Genomic DNA, 17,332 nt, shown 5'->3' with positions numbered 1-17,332 from the left:
TGAATTGCACTTTTCTTTCCATGCGGATAGCGAGCGTCTTGCAGTTAGCAAGATATCTGTTTGCTTGAATTGCACTCTTCTTTCCATGCAGAATTAGAGAGCGAGTCTTTGTAGCAGATGTTATCTCTTTCAAGATGTGGGGAAATTCAAGTTGTCCTAACCTTTATATTTCATAATCTCGAGGCCTTCTTTGTCATAACCTAACCTTTACCTTGGGCTTTTTGGGGAAAAATCTAATTATGCCAATTTGCGAGCTACGGTTCCTGAAAACGGCAGAAAGGCCCCAGCGAGATTTGAACTCGCGACCCCTGGTTTACAAGACCAGTGCTCTAACCCCTGAGCTATGGAGCCCTGTTTTTCTAATTTTGGACAGCATTTTTTTTGCACTAGAGCTAGAGCGCTAAAGGAGCAAGAGAACCTAAAGAGCAAGCTGTGAAAAGCTGAAACTGCTGTCAGAAGTGGGATTCGAACCCACACCTCCAGTAGAGACTGCAACCTGAACGCTGCGCCTTAGACCGCTCGGCCATCCTGACCTGCTGTGGAGAGCTTCCGCAAGATCCCGTGATGCTCATATGTAGTCTAATGTGCTGCTATCTCTGCGGAGGCCTACGTGTCAACGTTTAGGCTTCATGTCACTCTTCCGCCTGGAGCTCAAGGAACAAAAGAAATCTGTTGAACGTCACATGATGGAGAAAATGCTCTACAACAAGCCTCACCCTTTTCACCTATTTCTTGCTACCTTCCTCATGTACAAAGCATTGGAAGAAAAATACAAAGACACATGTTAAAAGTGCAAAAGTAGTATCTTAATACAAGGATACGCAGATATCCAGCGTCTTGCAGTTAGCAAGATATCTCTCTTTGCTTGAATTGCACTTTTCTTTCCATGCGGATAGCGAGCGTCTTGCAGTTAGCAAGATATCTGTTTGCTTGAATTGCACTCTTCTTTCCATGCAGAATTAGAGAGCGAGTCTTTGTAGCAGATGTTATCTCTTTCAAGATGTGGGGAAATTCAAGTTGTCCTAACCTTTAGATTTCATAATCTCGAGGCCTTCATATAGTCATAACCTAACCGTTACCTTGGGTCTTTTGGGGAAAAATCTAATTATGTCAATTTGCGAGCTACGGTTCCCGAAAACGGCAGAAAGGCCCTAGCGAGATTTGAACTCGCGACCCCTGGTTTACAAGACCAGTGCTCTAACCCCTGAGTTATGGAGCCCTGTTTTCCTAATTTTGGACAGCATTTTTTTTGCACTAAAGCTAGAGCGCTAAAGGAGCAAGAGAACCTAAAGAGCAAGCTGTGAAAAGCTGAAACTGCGGTCAGAAGTGGGATTCGAACCCACGCCTCCAGTGGAGACTGCGACCTGAACGCAGCGCCTTAGACCGCTCGGCCATCCTGACCTGTTAAGGAATTCTTTAGCAAGATCCCATGATGATCATATGTAGTCTAATGTGCTGCTATCTCTGCGGAGGCCTACGTGTCAACGTTTAGGCTTCATGTCGCTCTTCCGCCTGGAGCTCAAGGAACAAAAGTAATCTGTTGAACGTCACATGATGGAGAAAATGCTCAACAACAAGCCTCACCCTTTTCACCTTTTTCTTGCTACCTTCCTCATGTACAAAGCATTGGAAGAAAAATACAAAGACACATGTTAAAAGTGCAAAAGTAGTATCTTAATACAAGGATACGCAGATAGCCAGCGTCTTGCAGTTAGCAAGATATCTCTCTTTGCTTGAATTGCACTTTTCTTTCCATGCGGATAGCGAGCGTCTTGCAGTTAGCAAGATATCTGTTTGCTTGAATTGCACTCTTCTTTCCATGCAGAATTAGAGAGCGAGTCTTTGTAGCAGATGTTATCTCTTTCAAGATGTGGGGAAATTCAAGTTGTCCTAACCTTTAGATTTCATAATCTCGAGGCCTTCATATAGTCATAACCTAACCGTTACCTTGGGCCTTTTGGGGAAAAATCTAATTATGTCAATTTGCGAGCTACGGTTCCCGAAAACGGCAGAAAGGCCCTAGCGAGATTTGAACTCGCGACCCCTGGTTTACAAGACCAGTGCTCTAACCCCTGAGCTATGGAGCTGTTTTTCTAATTTTGGACAGCATTTTTTTTGCACTAAAGCTAGAGCGCTAAAGGAGCAAGAGAACCTAAAGAGCAAGCTGTGAAAAGCTGAAACTGCGGTCAGAAGTGGGATTCGAACCCACGCCTCCAGTGGAGACTGCGACCTGAACGCAGCGCCTTAGACCGCTCGGCCATCCTGACCTGTTAAGGAATTCTTTAGCAAGATCCCATGATGATCATATGTAGTCTAATGTGCTGCTATCTCTGCGGAGGCCTACGTTTCAACGTTTAGGCTTCATGTCACTCTTCCGCCTGGAGCTCAAGGAACAAAAGAAATCTGTTGAACGTCACATGATGGAGAAAATGCTCTACAACAAGCCTCACCCTTTTCACCTTTTTCTTGCTACCTTCCTCATGTACAAAGCATTGGAAGAAAAATACAAAGACACATGTTAAAAGTGCAAAAGTAGTATCTTAATACAAGGATACGCAGATAGCCAGCGTCTTGCAGTTAGCAAGATATCTCTCTTTGCTTGAATTGCACTTTTCTTTCCATGCGGATAGCGAGCGTCTTGCAGTTAGCAAGATATCTGTTTGCTTGAATTGCACTCTTCTTTCCATGCAGAATTAGAGAGCGAGTCTTTGTAGCAGATGTTATCTCTTTCAAGATGTGGGGAAATTCAAGTGGTCCTAACCTTTAGATTTCATAATCTCGAGGCCTTCATATAGTCATAACCTAACCGTTACCTTGGGCCTTTTGGGGAAAAATCTAATTATGCCAATTTGCGAGCTACGGTTCCTGAAAACGGCAGAAAGGCCCCAGCGAGATTTGAATTCGCGACCCCTGGTTTACAAGACCAGTGCTCTAACCCCTGAGCTATGGAGCCCTGTTTTTTCTAATTTTGGACAGCATTTTTTTTGCACTAGAGCTAGAGCGCTAAAGGAGCAAGAGAACCTAAAGAGCAAGCTGTGAAAAGCTGAAACTGCTGTCAGTAGTGGGATTCGAACCCACGCCTCCAGTGGAGACTGCGACCTGAACGCAGCGCCTTAGACCGCTCGGTCATCCTGACCTGTTGATGAGTGCTTCAGCAAGATCCCGTGAGGCTCATATGTAGTCTAATGTGCTGCTATCTCTGCAGAGGCCTACGTGTCAACGTTTTGGCTTCATGTCGCTCTTCCGCCTGGAGCTCAAGGAACAAAAGAAATCTGTTGAACGTCACATGATGGAGAAAATGCTCTACAACAAGCCTCACCCTTTTCACCTTTTTCTTGCTACCTTCCTCATGTACAAAGCATTGGAAGAAAAATACAAAGACACATGTTAAAAGTGCAAAAGTAGTATCCTAATACAAGGACACGCAGATAGGCAGCGTCTTGCAGTTAGCAAGATATCTCTCTTTGCTTGAATTGCACTTTTCTTTCCATGCGGATAGCGAGCGTCTAGCAGTTAGCAAGATATCTGTTTGCTTGAATTGCACTCTTCTTTCCATGCAGAATTAGAGAGCGAGTGTTTGTAGCAGATGTTATCTTTTTCAAGATGTGGTGAAATTCAAGTTGTCCTAACCATTAAATTTCATCATCTCGAGGCCTTCATATAGTCATAACCTAACCGTTACCTTGGGCCTTTTGGGGGAAAATCTAATTATGCCAATTTGCGAGCTACGGTTCCCGAAAATGGCAGAAAGGCCCCAGCGAGTTTTGAACTCGCGACCTCTGGTTTACAAGACCAGTGCTCTAACCCCTGAGCTATGGAGCCCTATTTTTCTAATTTTTCTAATTTTGGACAGCATTGTTTTTGCACTAAAGCTAGAGCGCTAAAGGAGAAAGAGAACCTAAAGAGCTAGCTGTGAAAAGCTGAAACTGCTGTCAGAAGTGGGATTCGAACCCACGCCTCCAGTGGAGACTGCGACCTGAACGCAGCGCCTTAGACCGCTCGGCCATCCTGACCTGTTGAGGAATGCTTTAGCAAGATCCCGTGATGCTCATATGTAGTCTAATGTGCTGCTATCTCTGCGGAGGCCTACGTGTCAACGTTTTGGCTTCATGTCGCTCTTCCGCCTGGAGCTCAAGGAACAAAAGTAATCTGTTGAACGTCACATGATGGAGAAAATGCTCTACAACAAGCCTCACCCTTTTCACCTTTTTCTTGCTACCTTCCTCATGTACAAAGCATTGGAAGAAAAATACAAAGACACATGTTAAAAGTGCAAAAGTAGTATCCTAATACAAGGACACGCAGATAGCCAGCGTCTTGCAGTTAGCAAGATATCTCTCTTTGCTTGAATTGCACTTTTCTTTCCATGCGGATAGCGAGCGTCTTGCAGTTAGCAAGATATCTGTTTGCTTGAATTGCACTCTTCTTTCCATGCAGAATTAGAGAGCGAGTCTTTGTAGCAGATGTTATCTCTTTCAAGATGTGGGGAAATTCAAGTTGTCCTAACTTTTAGATTTCATCATCTCGAGGCCTTCATATAGTCATAACCTAACCGTTACCTTGGGCCTTTTGGGGAAAAATCTAATTATGCCAATTTGCGAGCTACGGTTCCTGAAAACGGCAGAAAGGCCCCAGCGAGATTTGAATTCGCGACCCCTGGTTTACAAGACCAGTGCTCTAACCCCTGAGATATGGAGACCTGTTTTTCTAATTTTGGACAGCATTTTTTTTGCACTAGAGCTAGAGCGCTAAAGGAGCAAGAGAACCTAAAGAGCAAGCTGTGAAAAGCTGAAACTGCTTTCAGAAGTGGGATTCGAACCCACGCCTCCAGTGGAGACTGCGACCTGAACGCAGCGCCTTAGACCGCTCGGCCATCCTGACCTGTTGAGGAGATTTTTAGCAAGATCCCGTGATGCTCATATGTAGTCTAATGTGCTGCTATCTCTGCGGAGGCCTACGTGTCAACGTTTTGGCTTCATGTCGCTCTTCCGCCTGGAGCTCAAGGAACAAAAGTAATCTGTTGAACGTCACATGATGGAGAAAATGCTCTATAACAAGCCTCACCCTTTTCACCTTTTTCTTGCTACCTTCCTCATGTACAAAGCATTGGAAGAAAAATACAAAGACACATGTTAAAAGTGCAAAAGTAGTATCCTAATACAAGGACACGCAGATAGCCAGCGTCTTGCAGTTAGCAAGATATCTCTCTTTGCTTGAATTGCACTTTTCTTTCCATGCGGATAGCGAACGTCTTGCAGTTAGCAAGATATCTGTTTGCTTGAATTGCACTCTTCTTTCCATGCAGAATTAGAGAGCGAGTCTTTGTAGCAGATGTTATCTCTTTCAAGATGTGGGGAAATTCAACTTGTCCTAACCTTTAGATTTCATAATCTCGAGGCCTTCATATAGTCATAACCTAACCGTTACCTTGGGCCTTTTGGGGAAAAATCTAATTATGCCAATTTGCGAGCTACGGTTCCTGAAAACGGCAGAAAGGCCCCAGCGAGATTTGAACTCGTGACCCCTGGTTTACAAGACCAGTGCTCTAACCCCTGAGCTATGGAGCCCTGTTTTTCTAATTTTGGACAGCATTTTTTTTGCACTAGAGCTAGAGCGCTAAAGGAGCAAGAGAACCTAAAGAGCAAGCTGTGAAAAGCTGAAACTGCTGTCAGTAGTGGGATTCGAACCCACGCCTCCAGTGGAGACTGCGACCTGAACGCAGCGCCTTAGACCGCTCGGTCATCCTGACCTGTTGAGGAGTGCTTCAGCAAGATCCCGTGATGCTCATATGTAGTCTAATGTGCTGCTATCTCTGCGGAGGCCTACGTCTCAACGTTTTGGCTTCATGTCGCTCTTCCGCCTGGAGCTCAAGGAACAAAAGTAATCTGTTGAACGTCACATGATGGAGAAAATGCTCTACAACAAGCCTCACCCTTTTTACCTTTTTCTTGCTACCTTCCTCATGTACAAAGCATTGGAAGAAAAATACAAAGACACATGTTAAAAGTGCAAAAGTAGTATCTTAATACAAGGATACGCAGATATCCAGCGTCTTGCAGTTAGCAAGATATCTCTCTTTGCTTGAATTGCACTTTTCTTTCCATGCGGATAGCGAGCGTCTTGCAGTTAGCAAGATATCTGTTTGCTTGAATTGCACTCTTCTTTCCATGCAGAATTAGAGAGCGAGTCTTTGTAGCAGATGTTATCTCTTTCAAGATGTGGTGAAATTCAAGTTGTCCTAACCATTAAATTTCATCATCTCGAGGCCTTCATATAGTCATAACCTTACGTTACTTTGGACCTTTTGGGGAAAAATCTAATTATGCCAATTTGCGAGCTACGGTTCCCGAAAATGGCAGAAAGGCCCCAGTGAGATTTGAACTCTCGACCTATGGTTTACAAGACCAGTGCTCTAACCCCTGAGCTATGGAGCCCTATTTTTTTCATGTTGGATAGCATTTTTTTTGCACTAGAGCTAGAGCGCTAAAGGAGCAAGAGAACCTAAAGAGCAAGCTGTGAAAAGCTGAAACTGCTGTCAGAAGTGGGATTCGAACACACGCCTCCAGTGGAGACTGCGACCTGAACGCAGCGCCTTAGACTGCTTGGCCATCCTGACCTGTTGAGGAGCTCTTTAGCAAGATCCCGTGATGCTCATATGTAGTCTAATGTGCTGCTATCTCTGCGGAGGCCTACGTGTCAACGTTTTGGCTTCATGTCGCTCTTCCGCCTGGAGCTCAAGGAACAAAAGTAATCTGTTGAACGTCATATGATGGAGAAAATGCTCTACAACAAGCCTCACCCTTTTCACCTTTTTCTTGCTACCTTCCTCATGTACAAAGCATTGGAAGAAAAATACAAAGACACATGTTAAAAGTGCAAAAGTAGTATCTTAATACAAGGATACGCAGATAGCCAGCGTCTTGCAGTTAGCAAGATATCTCTCTTTGCTTGAATTGCACTTTTCTTTCCATGCGGATAGCGAGCGTCTTGCAGTTAGCAATATATCTGTTTGCTTGAATTGCACTTTTCTTTCCATGCAGAATTAGAGAGCAAGTCTTTGTAGCAGATGTTATCTCTTTCAAGATGTGGGGAAATTCAAGTTGTCCTAACCTTTAGATTTCATAATCTCGAGGCCTTCATATTGTCATAACCTAACCGTTACCTTGGGCCTTTTGGGGAAAAATCTAATTATGCCAATTTGCGAGCTACGGTTCCCGAAAACGGCAGAAAGGACCCAGCGAGATTTGAACTTGCGACCCCTGGTTTACAAGACCAGTGCTCTAACCCCTGAGCTATGGAGCCCTGTTTTTCTAATTTTGGACAGCATTTTTTTTGCACTAGAGCTAGAGCGCTAAAGGAGCATGAGAACCTAAAGAGCAAGCTGTGAAAAGCTGAAACTGCTGTCAGAAGTGGGATTCGAACCCACGCCTCCAGTGGAGACTGCGACCTGAACGCAGCGCCTTAGACCGCTCGGTCATCCTGACCTGTTGAGGAGTGCTTCAGCAAGATCCCATGAGGCTCATATGTAGTCTAATATGCTGCTATCTCTGCGGAGGCCTACGTCTCAACGTTTTGGCTTCATGTCGCTCTTCCGCCTGGAGCTCAAGGAACAAAAGTAATCTGTTGAACGTCACATGATGGAGAAAATGCTCTATAACAAGCCTCACCCTTTTCACCTTTTTCTTGCTACCTTCCTCATGTACAAAGCATTGGAAGAAAAATACAAAGACACATGTTAAAAGTGCAAAAGTAGTATCCTAATACAAGGACACGCAGATAGCCAGCGTCTTGCAGTTAGCAAGATATCTCTCTTTGCTTGAATTTCACTTTTCTTTCCATGCGGATAGCGAGCGTCTTGCAGATAGCAAGATATCTGTTTGCTTGAATTGCACTCTTCTTTCCATGCAGAATTAGAGAGCGAGTCTTTGTAGCAGATGTTATCTCTTTCAAGATGTGGGGAAATTCAAGTTGTTCTAACCTTTAGATTTCATAATCTTGAGGCCTTCATATAGTCATAACCTAACCTTTACCATGGGCCTTTTGGGGAAAAATCTAATTATGCCAATTTGCGAGCTACGGTTCCCGAAAACGGCAGAAAGGCCCCAGCGAGATTTGAACTCCGACCCCTGGTTTACAAGACCAGTGCTCTAACCCCTGAGCTATGGAGCCCTGTTTTTCAAATTTTGGACAGCATTTTTTTTGCACTAGAGCTAGAGCGCTAAAGGAGCAAGAGAACCTAAAGAGCAAGCTGTGAAAACCTGAAACTGTGGTCAGAAGTGGGATTCGAACCCACGCCTCCAGTGGAGACTGCGACCTGAACGCAGCGCCTTAGACCGCTCGGCCATCCTGACCTGTTGAGGAGTGCTGCGGCAAGATCCCGTGATGCTCATATGTAGTCTAATGTGCTGCTATCTCTGCGGAGGCCTACGTGTCAACGTTTTGGCTTCATGTCGCTCTTCCGCCTGGAGCTCAAGGAACAAAAGTAATCTGTTGAACGTCACATGATGGAGAAAATGCTCTACAACAAGCCTCACCCTTTTCACCTTTTTCTTGCTACCTTCCTCATGTACAAAGCATTGGAAGAAAAATACAAAGACACATGTTAAAAGTGCAAAAGTAGTATCCTAATACAAGGACACGCAGATAGCCAGCGTCTTGCAGTTAGCAAGATATCTCTCTTTGCTTGAATTGCACTTTTCTTTCCATGCGGATAGCGAGCGTCTTGCAGTTAGCAAGATATCTGTTTGCTTGAATTGCACTCTTCTTTCCATGCAGAATTAGAGAGCGAGTCTTTGTAGCAGATGTTATCTCTTTCAAGATGTGGGGAAATTCAAGTTGTCCTAACCTTTAGATTTCATAATCTCGAGGCCTTCATATAGTCATAACCTAACCGTTACCTTGGGCCTTTTGGGGAAAAATCTAATTATGCCAAATTGCGAGCTACGGTTCCCGAAAACGGCAGAAAGGCCCCAGCGAGATTTGAACTCGCGACCCCTGCTTTACAAGACCAGTGCTCTAACCCCTGAGCTATGGAGCCCTGTTTTTCTAATTTTGGACAGCATTTTTTTTGCACTAGAGCTAGAGCGCTAAAGGAGCAAGAGAACCTAAAGAGCAAGCTGTGAAAAGCTGAAACTGCTGTCAGTAGTGGGATTCGAACCCCCACCTCCAGTGGAGACTGCGACCTGAACGCAGCGCCTTAGACCGCTCGGTCATCCTGACCTGTTGAGGAGTGCTTCAGCAAGATCCCGTGAGGCTCATATGTAGTCTAATGTGCTGCTATCTCTGCGGAGGCCTACGTGTCAACGTTTTGGCTTCATGTCGCTCTGCCGCCTGGAGCTCAAGGAACAAAAGTAATCTGTTGAACGTCACATGATGGAGAAAATGCTCTACAACAAGCCTCACCCTTTTCACCTTTTTCTTGCTACCTTCCTCATGTACAAAGCATTGGAAGAAAAATACAAAGACACATGTTAAAAGTGCAAAAGTAGTATCCTAATACAAGGACACGCAGATAGCCAGCGTCTTGCAGTTAGCAAGATATATCTCTTTGCTTGAATTGCACTTTTCTTTCCATGCGGATAGCGAGCGTCTTGCAGTTAGCAAGATATCTGTTTGCTTGAATTGCACTCTTCTTTCCATGCAGAATTAGAGAGCGAGTCTTTGTAGCAGATGTTATCTCTTTCAAGATGTGGGGAAATTCAAGTTGTCCTAACCTTTAGATTTCATAATCTCGAGGCCTTCATATAGTCATAACCTAACCGTTACCTTGGGCATTTTGGGGAAAAATCTAATTATGCCAATTTGAGAGCTACGGTTCCTGAAAACGGAAGAAAGGCCCCAGCGAGATTTGAACTCGCGACCCCTGTTTTACAAGACCAGTGCTCTAACCCTTGAGCTACGGAGCCCTGTTTTTCTAATTTTGGACAGCATTTTTTTTGCACTAGAGCTAGAGCGCTAAAGGAGCAAGAGAACCTAAAGAGCAAGCTGTGAAAAGCTGAAACTGCTGTCGGAAGTGGGATTCGAACCAACGCCTCCAGTGGAGACTGCGACCTGAACGCAGCGCCTTAGACCGCTCGGCCATCCTGACCTGTTGAGGAGTGCTTCAGCAAGATCCCGTGACGCTCATATGTTGTCTAATGTGCTGCTATATCTGCGGAGGCCTACGTCTCAACGTTTTGGCTTCATGTCGCTCTTCCGCCTGGAGCTCAAGGAACAAAAGAAATCTGTTGAACGTCACATGATGGAGAAAATGCTCTACAACAAGCCTCACCCTTTTCACCTTTTTCTTGCTACCTTCCTCATGTACAAAGCATTGGAAGAAAAATACAAAGACACATGTTAAAAGTGCAAAAGTAGTATCCTAATACAAGGACACGCAGATAGCCAGCGTCTTGCAGTTAGCAAGATATCTCTCTTTGCTTGAATTGCACTTTTCTTTCCATGCGGATAGCGAGCGTCTTGCAGTTAGCAAGATATCTGTTTGCTTGAATTGCACTCTTCTTTCCATGCAGAATTAGAGAGCGAGTCTTTGTAGCAGCTGTTATCTCTTTCAAGATGTGGGGAAATTCAACTTGTCCTAACCTTTAGATTTCATAATCTCGAGGCCTTCATATAGTCATAACCTAACCGTTACCTTGGGCCTTTTGGGGAAAAATCTAATTATGCCAATTTGCGAGCTACGGTTCCTGAAAACGGCAGAAAGGCCCCAGCGAGATTTGAACTCGCGACCCCTGGTTTACAAGACCAGTGCTCTAACCCCTGAGCTATGGAGCCCTGTTTTTCTAATTTTGGACAGCATTTTTTTTGCACTAGAGCTAGAGCGCTAAAGGAGCAAGAGAACCTAAAGAGCAAGCTGTGAAAAGCTGAAACTGCTGTCAGTAGTGGGATTCGAACCCACGCCTCCAGTGGAGACTGCGACCTGAACGCAGCGCCTTAGACCGCTCGGTCATCCTGACCTGTTGAGGAGTGCTTCAGCAAGATCCCGTGATGCTCATATGTAGTCTAATGTGCTGCTATCTCTGCGGAGGCCTACGTCTCAACGTTTAGGCTTCATGTCGCTCTTCCGCCTGGAGCTCAAGGAACAAAAGTAATCTGTTGAACGTCACATGATGGAGAAAATGCTCTACAACAAGCCTCACCCTTTTTACCTTTTTCTTGCTACCTTCCTCATGTACAAAGCATTGGAAGAAAAATACAAAGACACATGTTAAAAGTGCAAAAGTAGTATCTTAATACAAGGATACGCAGATATCCAGCGTCTTGCAGTTAGCAAGATATCTCTCTTTGCTTGAATTGCACTTTTCTTTCCATGCGGATAGCGAGCGTCTTGCAGTTAGCAAGATATCTGTTTGCTTGAATTGCACTCTTCTTTCCATGCAGAATTAGAGAGCGAGTCTTTGTAGCAGATGTTATCTCTTTCAAGATGTGGTGAAATTCAAGTTGTCCTAACCATTAAATTTCATCATCTCGAGGCCTTCATATAGTCATAACCTTACGTTACTTTGGACCTTTTGGGGAAAAATCTAATTATGCCAATTTGCGAGCTACGGTTCCCGAAAATGGCAGAAAGGCCCCAGTGAGATTTGAACTCTCGACCTATGGTTTACAAGACCAGTGCTCTAACCCCTGAGCTATGGAGCCCTATTTTTTTCATGTTGGATAGCATTTTTTTTGCACTAGAGCTAGAGCGCTAAAGGAGCAAGAGAACCTAAAGAGCAAGCTGTGAAAAGCTGAAACTGCTTTCAGAAGTGGGATTCGAACCCACGCCTCCAGTGGAGACTGCGACCTGAACGCAGCGCCTTAGACTGCTTGGCCATCCTGACCTGTTGAGGAGCTCTTTAGCAAGATCCCGTGATGCTCATATGTAGTCTAATGTGCTGCTATCTCTGCGGAGGCCTACGTGTCAACGTTTTGGCTTCATGTCGCTCTTCCGCCTGGAGCTCAAGGAACAAAAGTAATCTGTTGAACGTCATATGATGGAGAAAATGCTCTACAACAAGCCTCACCCTTTTCACCTTTTTCTTGCTACCTTCCTCATGTACAAAGCATTGGAAGAAAAATACAAAGACACATGTTAAAAGTGCAAAAGTAGTATCTTAATACAAGGATACGCAGATAGCCAGCGTCTTGCAGTTAGCAAGATATCTCTCTTTGCTTGAATTGCACTTTTCTTTCCATGCGGATAGCGAGCGTCTTGCAGTTAGCAATATATCTGTTTGCTTGAATTGCACTTTTCTTTCCATGCAGAATTAGAGAGCAAGTCTTTGTAGCAGATGTTATCTCTTTCAAGATGTGGGGAAATTCAAGTTGTCCTAACCTTTAGATTTCATAATCTCGAGGCCTTCATATTGTCATAACCTAACCGTTACCTTGGGCCTTTTGGGGAAAAATCTAATTATGCCAATTTGCGAGCTACGGTTCCCGAAAACGGCAGAAAGGACCCAGCGAGATTTGAACTTGCGACCCCTGGTTTACAAGACCAGTGCTCTAACCCCTGAGCTATGGAGCCCTGTTTTTCTAATTTTGGACAGCATTTTTTTTGCACTAGAGCTAGAGCGCTAAAGGAGCAAGAGAACCTAAAGAGCAAGCTGTGAAAAGCTGAAACTGCTGTCAGTAGTGGGATTCGAACCCCCACCTCCAGTGGAGACTGCGACCTGAACGCAGCGCCTTAGACCGCTCGGTCATCCTGACCTGTTGAGGAGTGCTTCAGCAAGATCCCGTGAGGCTCATATGTAGTCTAATGTGCTGCTATCTCTGCGGAGGCCTACGTGTCAACGTTTTGGCTTCATGTCGCTCTGCCGCCTGGAGCTCAAGGAACAAAAGTAATCTGTTGAACGTCACATGATGGAGAAAATGCTCTACAACAAGCCTCACCCTTTTCACCTTTTTCTTGCTACCTTCCTCATGTACAAAGCATTGGAAGAAAAATACAAAGACACATGTTAAAAGTGCAAAAGTAGTATCCTAATACAAGGACACGCAGATAGCCAGCGTCTTGCAGTTAGCAAGATATATCTCTTTGCTTGAATTGCACTTTTCTTTCCATGCGGATAGCGAGCGTCTTGCAGTTAGCAAGATATCTGTTTGCTTGAATTGCACTCTTCTTTCCATGCAGAATTAGAGAGCGAGTCTTTGTAGCAGATGTTATCTCTTTCAAGATGTGGGGAAATTCAAGTTGTCCTAACCTTTAGATTTCATAATCTCGAGGCCTTCATATAGTCATAACCTTACGTTACCTTGGGCATTTTGGGGAAAAATCTAATTATGCCAATTTGAGAGCTACGGTTCCTGAAAACGGAAGAAAGGCCCCAGCGAGATTTGAACTCGCGACCCCTGTTTTACAAGACCAGTGCTCTAACCCTTGAGCTACGGAGCCCTGTTTTTCTAATTTTGGACAGCATTTTTTTTGCACTAGAGCTAGAGCGCTAAAGGAGCAAGAGAACCTAAAGAGCAAGCTGTGAAAAGCTGAAACTGCTGTCGGAAGTGGGATTCGAACCAACGCCTCCAGTGGAGACTGCGACCTGAACGCAGCGCCTTAGACCGCTCGGCCATCCTGACCTGTTGAGGAGTGCTTCAGCAAGATCCCGTGACGCTCATATGTTGTCTAATGTGCTGCTATATCTGCGGAGGCCTACGTCTCAACGTTTTGGCTTCATGTCGCTCTTCCGCCTGGAGCTCAAGGAACAAAAGAAATCTGTTGAACGTCACATGATGGAGAAAATGCTCTACAACAAGCCTCACCCTTTTCACCTTTTTCTTGCTACCTTCCTCATGTACAAAGCATTGGAAGAAAAATACAAAGACACATGTTAAAAGTGCAAAAGTAGTATCCTAATACAAGGACACGCAGATAGCCAGCGTCTTGCAGTTAGCAAGATATCTCTCTTTGCTTGAATTGCACTTTTCTTTCCATGCGGATAGCGAGCGTCTTGCAGTTAGCAAGATATCTGTTTGCTTGAATTGCACTCTTCTTTCCATGCAGAATTAGAGAGCGAGTCTTTGTAGCAGATGTTATCTCTTTCAAGATGTGGGGAAATTCAAGTTGTCCTAACCTTTAGATTTCATAATCTCGAGGCCTTCATATAGTCATAACCTAACCGTTACCTTGGGCCTTTTGGGGAAAAATCTAATTATGCCAATTTGAGAGCTACGGTTCCTGAAAACGGAAGAAAGGCCCCAGCGAGATTTGAACTCGCGACCCCTGTTTTACAAGACCAGTGCTTTAACCCTTGAGCTACGGAGCCCTGTTTTTCTAATTTTGGACAGCATTTTTTTTGCACTAGAGCTAGAGCGCTAAAGGAGCAAGAGAACCTAAAGAGCAAGCTGTGAAAAGCTGAAACTGCTGTCGGAAGTGGGATTCGAACCAACGCCTCCAGTGGAGACTGCGACCTGAACGCAGCGCCTTAGACCGCTCGGCCATCCTGACCTGTTGAGGAGTGCTTCAGCAAGATCCCGTGACGCTCATATGTTGTCTAATGTGCTGCTATCTCTGCGGAGGCCTACGTCTCAACGTTTTGGCTTCATGTCGCTCTTCCGCCTGGAGCTCAAGGAACAAAAGAAATCTGTTGAACGTCACATGATGGAGAAAATGCTCTACAACAAGCCTCACCCTTTTCACCTTTTTCTTGCTACCTTCCTCATGTACAAAGCATTGGAAGAAAAATACAAAGACACATGTTAAAAGTGCAAAAGTAGTATCCTAATACAAGGACACGCAGATAGCCAGCGTCTTGCAGTTAGCAAGATATCTCTCTTTGCTTGAATTGCACTTTTCTTTCCATGCGGATAGCGAGCGTCTTGCAGTTAGCAAGATATCTGTTTGCTTGAATTGCACTCTTCTTTCCATGCAGAATTAGAGAGCGAGTCTTTGTAGCAGATGTTATCTCTTTCAAGATGTGGGGAAATTCAAGTTGTCCTAACCTTTATATTTCATAATCTCGAGGCCTTCTTTGTCATAACCTAACCTTTACCTTGGGCTTTTTGGGGAAAAATCTAATTATGCCAATTTGCGAGCTACGGTTCCTGAAAACGGCAGAAAGGCCCCAGCGAGATTTGAACTCGCGACCCCTGGTTTACAAGACCAGTGCTCTAACCCCTGAGCTATGGAGCCCTGTTTTTCTAATTTTGGACAGCATTTTTTTTGCACTAGAGCTAGAGCGCTAAAGGAGCAAGAGAACCTAAAGAGCAAGCTGTGAAAAGCTGAAACTGCTGTCAGAAGTGGGATTCGAACCCACACCTCCAGTAGAGACTGCAACCTGAACGCTGCACCTTAGACCGCTCGGCCATCCTGACCTGCTGTGGAGAGCTTCCGCAAGATCCCGTGATGCTCATATGTAGTCTAATGTGCTGCTATCTCTGCGGAGGCCTACGTGTCAACGTTTAGGCTTCATGTCACTCTTCCGCCTGGAGCTCAAGGAACAAAAGAAATCTGTTGAACGTCACATGATGGAGAAAATGCTCTACAACAAGCCTCACCCTTTTCACCTATTTCTTGCTACCTTCCTCATGTACAAAGCATTGGAAGAAAAATACAAAGACACATGTTAAAAGTGCAAAAGTAGTATCTTAATACAAGGATACGCAGATATCCAGCGTCTTGCAGTTAGCAAGATATCTCTCTTTGCTTGAATTGCACTTTTCTTTCCATGCGGATAGCGAGCGTCTTGCAGTTAGCAAGATATCTGTTTGCTTGAATTGCACTCTTCTTTCCATGCAGAATTAGAGAGCGAGTCTTTGTAGCAGATGTTATCTCTTTCAAGATGTGGGGAAATTCAAGTTGTCCTAACCTTTAGATTTCATAATCTCGAGGCCTTCATATAGTCATAACCTAACCGTTACCTTGGGCCTTTTGGGGAAAAATCTAATTATGCCAATTTGCGAGCTACGGTTCCTGAAAACGGCAGAAAGGCCCCAGCGAGATTTGAATTCGCGACCCCTGGTTTACAAGACCAGTGCTCTAACCCCTGAGATATGGAGACCTGTTTTTCTAATTTTGGACAGCATTTTTTTTGCACTAGAGCTAGAGCGCTAAAGGAGCAAGAGAACCTAAAGAGCAAGCTGTGAAAAGCTGAAACTGCTTTCAGAAGTGGGATTCGAACCCACGCCTCCAGTGGAGACTGCGACCTGAACGCAGCGCCTTAGACTGCTCGGCCATCCTGACCTGTTGAGGAGATTTTTAGCAAGATCCCGTGATGCTCATATGTAGTCTGTTAAATCTAAATTATGATTCGGCATTTATATTGATGGCAAGCTTGCAAAATATTTGGTTTTTATGATTAGTCATAATTAATATTAATATATGTAAGTGGTCTGTGACAAATGGTAGTATTTACTATTCTTCAATTATAGCTGAGACCAAAAGATATACAAGTTAAGCTGAAATAGTATATACCAGTTGAAAGTTGAGTAGACTATATTTAGAGATAGTTGGTTAAAAGTATTTGGTAGTTATGTCAAGGTTATTAGAAGTGATTTACTATTACAGTACGTATTTTAATAATAATCTGTGTGTATTTAGTATACGTTTCTAACATTGATACATATATAGTTTAGTGATTATACATTGATATGTTCTTAAGCTATAATTATTCTTTATATATAGCTGAGGGTTACATCATTGGTACATCAGCATACATATGTTCCTGTCCATCAAACATCATATGTATAGCATCTTTCCCTTTTATGAATTGGCTTTGCTAAGCAGTAATACTTTCCATAGAAGGTATTAAGATCACAAAGTATGACGTACATTTGCCTCTTAAAAGTGCATGAGACACAGAGACAGGGGAACACACACTCACTCACACACTAATATGACACTCTAGCATACACACGTCTGAGATGTTGGAACAGGTGCTGCAAGACCAGATCATCATCTCCATCTACTTCCGGCTTCTTTACAAAGTCTAGAAGGACAGCATTAAGGACAAGGACATGGAGCATCGCACATGGCCAGGACAGCCATGACAGATAATGGTGACTTTGTTTTAAACCTAGTAGTTGTCATTTTTACAATAGTTTTATCTACATGGAACTGTTCATAATACGCTTTACATTGTTATTTGACACCATTGTGTGATAGAATAAAATCACACTTCATTTTTTATTTCAATGGCTCTTTCATTCATAATCGCCTCAAGACACTAGAAGAAGTATTATATGTGTCTAAAAATCCAACATTTTGGTGAGCCAGCCACCGCCGAACGTTTTTTCTACGGTTTTTCCCATACCTTGTTAAGGGGGAAAACTACGCACAATTCTGTGATTGTCAAGTCCTGGGAAAACACGGTGAAAAGTACCTAGCAGAACAGGCGATTATACAGACTTGGACGAG

At 44.0% G+C, this 17,332-nt stretch overlaps 31 non-coding genes across 31 annotated transcripts; all 31 read right to left on the bottom strand.

The window, feature by feature from the left end:
• Positions 1 to 278: 278 nt before the first annotated feature.
• TRNAT-UGU (transfer RNA threonine (anticodon UGU)) lies at positions 279 to 351 on the bottom strand. The gene has a single exon. It is a non-coding gene; the product is annotated as a tRNA-Thr (tRNA).
• Positions 352 to 450: 99 nt separating this feature from the next.
• On the bottom strand, positions 451 to 533 carry TRNAL-CAG (transfer RNA leucine (anticodon CAG)). Its single transcript has one exon. It is a non-coding gene; the product is annotated as a tRNA-Leu (tRNA).
• A 613-nt stretch (positions 534 to 1,146) lies between these two features.
• TRNAT-UGU (transfer RNA threonine (anticodon UGU)) lies at positions 1,147 to 1,219 on the bottom strand. Its single transcript has one exon. It is a non-coding gene; the product is annotated as a tRNA-Thr (tRNA).
• Positions 1,220 to 1,318: 99 nt separating this feature from the next.
• TRNAL-CAG (transfer RNA leucine (anticodon CAG)) lies at positions 1,319 to 1,401 on the bottom strand. Its single transcript has one exon. It is a non-coding gene; the product is annotated as a tRNA-Leu (tRNA).
• Positions 1,402 to 2,014: 613 nt separating this feature from the next.
• TRNAT-UGU (transfer RNA threonine (anticodon UGU)) lies at positions 2,015 to 2,087 on the bottom strand. Its single transcript has one exon. It is a non-coding gene; the product is annotated as a tRNA-Thr (tRNA).
• Positions 2,088 to 2,184: 97 nt separating this feature from the next.
• Positions 2,185 to 2,267, bottom strand: TRNAL-CAG (transfer RNA leucine (anticodon CAG)). The gene has a single exon. It is a non-coding gene; the product is annotated as a tRNA-Leu (tRNA).
• A 613-nt stretch (positions 2,268 to 2,880) lies between these two features.
• On the bottom strand, positions 2,881 to 2,953 carry TRNAT-UGU (transfer RNA threonine (anticodon UGU)). The gene has a single exon. It is a non-coding gene; the product is annotated as a tRNA-Thr (tRNA).
• Positions 2,954 to 3,053: 100 nt separating this feature from the next.
• On the bottom strand, positions 3,054 to 3,136 carry TRNAL-CAG (transfer RNA leucine (anticodon CAG)). Its single transcript has one exon. It is a non-coding gene; the product is annotated as a tRNA-Leu (tRNA).
• Positions 3,137 to 3,749: 613 nt separating this feature from the next.
• TRNAT-UGU (transfer RNA threonine (anticodon UGU)) lies at positions 3,750 to 3,822 on the bottom strand. Its single transcript has one exon. It is a non-coding gene; the product is annotated as a tRNA-Thr (tRNA).
• Positions 3,823 to 3,930: 108 nt separating this feature from the next.
• On the bottom strand, positions 3,931 to 4,013 carry TRNAL-CAG (transfer RNA leucine (anticodon CAG)). The gene has a single exon. It is a non-coding gene; the product is annotated as a tRNA-Leu (tRNA).
• Positions 4,014 to 4,798: 785 nt separating this feature from the next.
• TRNAL-CAG (transfer RNA leucine (anticodon CAG)) lies at positions 4,799 to 4,881 on the bottom strand. Its single transcript has one exon. It is a non-coding gene; the product is annotated as a tRNA-Leu (tRNA).
• A 613-nt stretch (positions 4,882 to 5,494) lies between these two features.
• TRNAT-UGU (transfer RNA threonine (anticodon UGU)) lies at positions 5,495 to 5,567 on the bottom strand. Its single transcript has one exon. It is a non-coding gene; the product is annotated as a tRNA-Thr (tRNA).
• A 99-nt stretch (positions 5,568 to 5,666) lies between these two features.
• TRNAL-CAG (transfer RNA leucine (anticodon CAG)) lies at positions 5,667 to 5,749 on the bottom strand. Its single transcript has one exon. It is a non-coding gene; the product is annotated as a tRNA-Leu (tRNA).
• A 612-nt stretch (positions 5,750 to 6,361) lies between these two features.
• Positions 6,362 to 6,434, bottom strand: TRNAT-UGU (transfer RNA threonine (anticodon UGU)). The gene has a single exon. It is a non-coding gene; the product is annotated as a tRNA-Thr (tRNA).
• Positions 6,435 to 6,533: 99 nt separating this feature from the next.
• On the bottom strand, positions 6,534 to 6,616 carry TRNAL-CAG (transfer RNA leucine (anticodon CAG)). Its single transcript has one exon. It is a non-coding gene; the product is annotated as a tRNA-Leu (tRNA).
• A 785-nt stretch (positions 6,617 to 7,401) lies between these two features.
• On the bottom strand, positions 7,402 to 7,484 carry TRNAL-CAG (transfer RNA leucine (anticodon CAG)). Its single transcript has one exon. It is a non-coding gene; the product is annotated as a tRNA-Leu (tRNA).
• Positions 7,485 to 8,097: 613 nt separating this feature from the next.
• TRNAT-UGU (transfer RNA threonine (anticodon UGU)) lies at positions 8,098 to 8,169 on the bottom strand. The gene has a single exon. It is a non-coding gene; the product is annotated as a tRNA-Thr (tRNA).
• A 99-nt stretch (positions 8,170 to 8,268) lies between these two features.
• Positions 8,269 to 8,351, bottom strand: TRNAL-CAG (transfer RNA leucine (anticodon CAG)). Its single transcript has one exon. It is a non-coding gene; the product is annotated as a tRNA-Leu (tRNA).
• Positions 8,352 to 8,964: 613 nt separating this feature from the next.
• TRNAT-UGU (transfer RNA threonine (anticodon UGU)) lies at positions 8,965 to 9,037 on the bottom strand. Its single transcript has one exon. It is a non-coding gene; the product is annotated as a tRNA-Thr (tRNA).
• A 795-nt stretch (positions 9,038 to 9,832) lies between these two features.
• TRNAT-UGU (transfer RNA threonine (anticodon UGU)) lies at positions 9,833 to 9,905 on the bottom strand. Its single transcript has one exon. It is a non-coding gene; the product is annotated as a tRNA-Thr (tRNA).
• Positions 9,906 to 10,004: 99 nt separating this feature from the next.
• TRNAL-CAG (transfer RNA leucine (anticodon CAG)) lies at positions 10,005 to 10,087 on the bottom strand. The gene has a single exon. It is a non-coding gene; the product is annotated as a tRNA-Leu (tRNA).
• A 613-nt stretch (positions 10,088 to 10,700) lies between these two features.
• TRNAT-UGU (transfer RNA threonine (anticodon UGU)) lies at positions 10,701 to 10,773 on the bottom strand. The gene has a single exon. It is a non-coding gene; the product is annotated as a tRNA-Thr (tRNA).
• A 99-nt stretch (positions 10,774 to 10,872) lies between these two features.
• TRNAL-CAG (transfer RNA leucine (anticodon CAG)) lies at positions 10,873 to 10,955 on the bottom strand. Its single transcript has one exon. It is a non-coding gene; the product is annotated as a tRNA-Leu (tRNA).
• Positions 10,956 to 11,567: 612 nt separating this feature from the next.
• TRNAT-UGU (transfer RNA threonine (anticodon UGU)) lies at positions 11,568 to 11,640 on the bottom strand. The gene has a single exon. It is a non-coding gene; the product is annotated as a tRNA-Thr (tRNA).
• A 99-nt stretch (positions 11,641 to 11,739) lies between these two features.
• On the bottom strand, positions 11,740 to 11,822 carry TRNAL-CAG (transfer RNA leucine (anticodon CAG)). The gene has a single exon. It is a non-coding gene; the product is annotated as a tRNA-Leu (tRNA).
• A 1,480-nt stretch (positions 11,823 to 13,302) lies between these two features.
• Positions 13,303 to 13,375, bottom strand: TRNAT-UGU (transfer RNA threonine (anticodon UGU)). Its single transcript has one exon. It is a non-coding gene; the product is annotated as a tRNA-Thr (tRNA).
• Positions 13,376 to 13,474: 99 nt separating this feature from the next.
• TRNAL-CAG (transfer RNA leucine (anticodon CAG)) lies at positions 13,475 to 13,557 on the bottom strand. The gene has a single exon. It is a non-coding gene; the product is annotated as a tRNA-Leu (tRNA).
• Positions 13,558 to 14,342: 785 nt separating this feature from the next.
• On the bottom strand, positions 14,343 to 14,425 carry TRNAL-CAG (transfer RNA leucine (anticodon CAG)). The gene has a single exon. It is a non-coding gene; the product is annotated as a tRNA-Leu (tRNA).
• Positions 14,426 to 15,036: 611 nt separating this feature from the next.
• On the bottom strand, positions 15,037 to 15,109 carry TRNAT-UGU (transfer RNA threonine (anticodon UGU)). The gene has a single exon. It is a non-coding gene; the product is annotated as a tRNA-Thr (tRNA).
• Positions 15,110 to 15,208: 99 nt separating this feature from the next.
• Positions 15,209 to 15,291, bottom strand: TRNAL-CAG (transfer RNA leucine (anticodon CAG)). Its single transcript has one exon. It is a non-coding gene; the product is annotated as a tRNA-Leu (tRNA).
• A 785-nt stretch (positions 15,292 to 16,076) lies between these two features.
• TRNAL-CAG (transfer RNA leucine (anticodon CAG)) lies at positions 16,077 to 16,159 on the bottom strand. Its single transcript has one exon. It is a non-coding gene; the product is annotated as a tRNA-Leu (tRNA).
• Between the last annotated feature and the right edge of the window lie 1,173 nt (positions 16,160 to 17,332).

The sequence above is a fragment of the Staurois parvus genome, unplaced genomic scaffold, assembly GCF_062004578.1.
Source record: "Staurois parvus isolate SC_StPar_1 unplaced genomic scaffold, SC_StPar_1.0 ptg000151l, whole genome shotgun sequence".
NCBI classification, from domain to species: Eukaryota; Metazoa; Chordata; class Amphibia; order Anura; family Ranidae; genus Staurois; species Staurois parvus.
Note: the sequence above shows the minus strand (reverse complement) of the source record. Positions and strands in the feature narration are given on the sequence as shown.